We start from the raw sequence: 2,827 nt of genomic DNA on the forward strand, positions 1-2,827 counted from the left end.
GGATTTGTAATATTGTTTTTGTGTGTGCTACAAGAACACTTTGCACAAATAGTAAAACGTGCATAAATTTGCCTGACAAATAAAAACAATGTCATTTTTTGTTGCTGGATAAAAAAAAGAATGATTAACCTCTATACATGTAGTTATCAGGGGTAATGATAAAATAATGTTGCTATAGAGAAATTTAAACGTAAATACTAAAATATGTGACATTTATTACCCATCCTTTATTTTTAGTTTGTCAAATGATAACCTAGTTTTTTGTAGCCTAAATTTACAGAACAAACCTCAGTCATAAAAAACAAAAGACAAGTGCAGCAGTTTATGGCTATGCTCACAGCTCTAAAAAGCTGTAGCTCCTGAGTCAAATGCTAACATCAGCAGGGCCGCTCCTAACAGGAAAAAGGGTTAGAGCACCAAACCTGGAATGACAGAGCCTTCTCCATCGCTGCCCCCCATATGTTTTATTTCTTTTAATGTGTTGCTTGTCTGTACTTGTAAAGCGTCTTTGAGTATTTTGAAAAGCGCTATATCAATAAAATGTATTATTATTATTATTATTATTATTATTATTATTATTACTGTACTTGAATTAAAATACTCACCATAACTTATTAAAACAACAAATATTGGCTTAACATTGTAATAATTAGTCAAATATAGCCTGTTTCATAATGAAAACACCCTCTCTTGAAAATGATATGAAAAAAAATGAAATGCGGGCGGCCTGCCACATGATCTGAGAGATCTTTTTCTGATCTAAACCAGCATACCAACAATATTTTTTGTCAAACTCTATTCAGTAAATCAATCTATCCATTCCTCTCTGTCTGTCTCTCACGCTCCTCTCTTGCTGTGAGGGGTGAGTAACTCTATCTCTGTTGTCTCTGACCAGATGTTGAACTCTGTGTAACCCATGGATGGATAATCCAGGCAGATCACAGTCTGAGTCCCTCCTCCGCTCTCCCCTGCCTGCACTGTCACCTCTTCACCTAGTCAAGATCAAATCATTTTTTAGTCCAAACACTTCCAATTAATGTTATACACACATTTTTTTTAATCAAACAGGGGATGTCCCATTTCCAAAACGTCATATGCATTTGTCAGTTTGAAACAATTACCCAAACCCTGTTAAAGGAACAGCTCAACATTATGGGTAAAAGGCTAACATTAACTTTCTTGTCAAGTGGAAAATGAGAACATTAATGCCACTTTCACATCTGCATGATAAATATGTAGCTAGTAGATGGTTATCTTAGCTTAGTTTATCTAGCACTGACAAAGTTGTGTGATGTTGTATGTTGACTGTCATCGTAAGTAGTGATACTGAGATTGTTGAATCTCAGATGCTGAGATCGCTACTGGTTATTACTTTGGTTTCAAAAAAAAAAAAAGGGGGGGGGAAGGCTGTGCGGCACTTCTTCTGCCACTAGACGGCAATACCTGTGACCAATCACACCTGAAGGACTTTTTGCACTTACTAAGGCTTTTTCCTTGAGTCTAAATTCTTGCTTGTGTTGTACGTCACTTTGGATAAAAGCGTCTGCTAAATGAAATTGTAGAATTATAGAATTGTAGTTTAGCATAGATGAAAACAAGGGAGAAATAGCTACCTGGCTCGGTCCAAAGGTTGTAAAAATCTGCCTGGCAGCGTCTTCAAAGCTCACTTATTAACATGTTTTACCTTGTATCTTTAGTCCATACAAAAACCAAAGTGTAAAAAAAAGTGTTGTGTAGGTGCAGGGCTATTTCTTCGCTTTCTGTCAGTATCATCATCAACACTTTTAGAAACCCACTTTTTTTAGAACTACTTTTAATTTGTAGAATTCCTGTGTTTTATGACATTTTTTACTCATCTTTCCGTTATTACTGTGTACCAATGTTTGGTTCTTAGCTCTTCCTGCTGCTTTCTACTATTTCACTGTTCTCTGTCAGTGACGTCGCACTGATGCACCAAAACAAAACCCCATTCACACAAAAGGCACGCTCGTCTGCTGCAGCACCGTGTACACAGTTAGCACTGGGAAAGCAGTTTATAGCCTATTTTAGCAGGTTGCAGATACTAATTTTGGTAGGAAAGGAGATTTTTTTTTTTACTTTTTCTGCCTTTATTATAGCACAGTTTTAGAATGACAGGAAAGGGGGAGAGAGAATGGGGATGACACGCAGCAAAGGGCCACAAACCAGAACTGAACCAAGGTTGCTGCAAAGGACTCAGCCTATATGGGACGGATGCTTTACTTGCTGAGCTAGAAGCCGGCCCGTAGGAAAGGGGAATTTGAGTCTCTGATGTTTAGCTCTCTAGCTACTGCAAGCAACATTAGCATTGTAGTCGGTAGAGTTTGCTTAGTCCTCTTTGCACCATGGCAAGAGGAATAAGATATACAGTATCAGAAACACCATATATAGGCCTTATTTTGCCTATTAGTGAAGATCATCAGATCAAAGATCAAAGATCAAAGGACATAGAACTCTAGAACTCTTGTGACATCACAGAAGCATAGGTATATTACACTGCACTAACAGAATTCTGCTCTCACTTAGTTCAGACGAACAGTGATCTACACGCAAACTTTGTGGCACCTGCAGTTTATCCAAGGAGATAAAACACTTTTTCAGAAATACATCTTTCTGCGACAGAAGAACCAGAGTTTTGATACTGGTCAATCATTTTTATCCAACGTCCAACGTCTGTGCACGTAAGGTAGGTCTATAACCCTTTGCATAGGATCATTCCTCAATCATTTGATCTATAATTCAAGTACTAACAAGATTGTTGGTATCTACTCTACACCGTCATAGTGTTAAATTAACAATTTTGTTTGCA

Source organism: Plectropomus leopardus, chromosome 19, assembly GCF_026936395.1.
Source record: "Plectropomus leopardus strain MGB_pleo_1.0 chromosome 19, ASM2693639v1, whole genome shotgun sequence".
NCBI classification, from domain to species: domain Eukaryota; kingdom Metazoa; phylum Chordata; class Actinopteri; order Perciformes; family Serranidae; genus Plectropomus; species Plectropomus leopardus.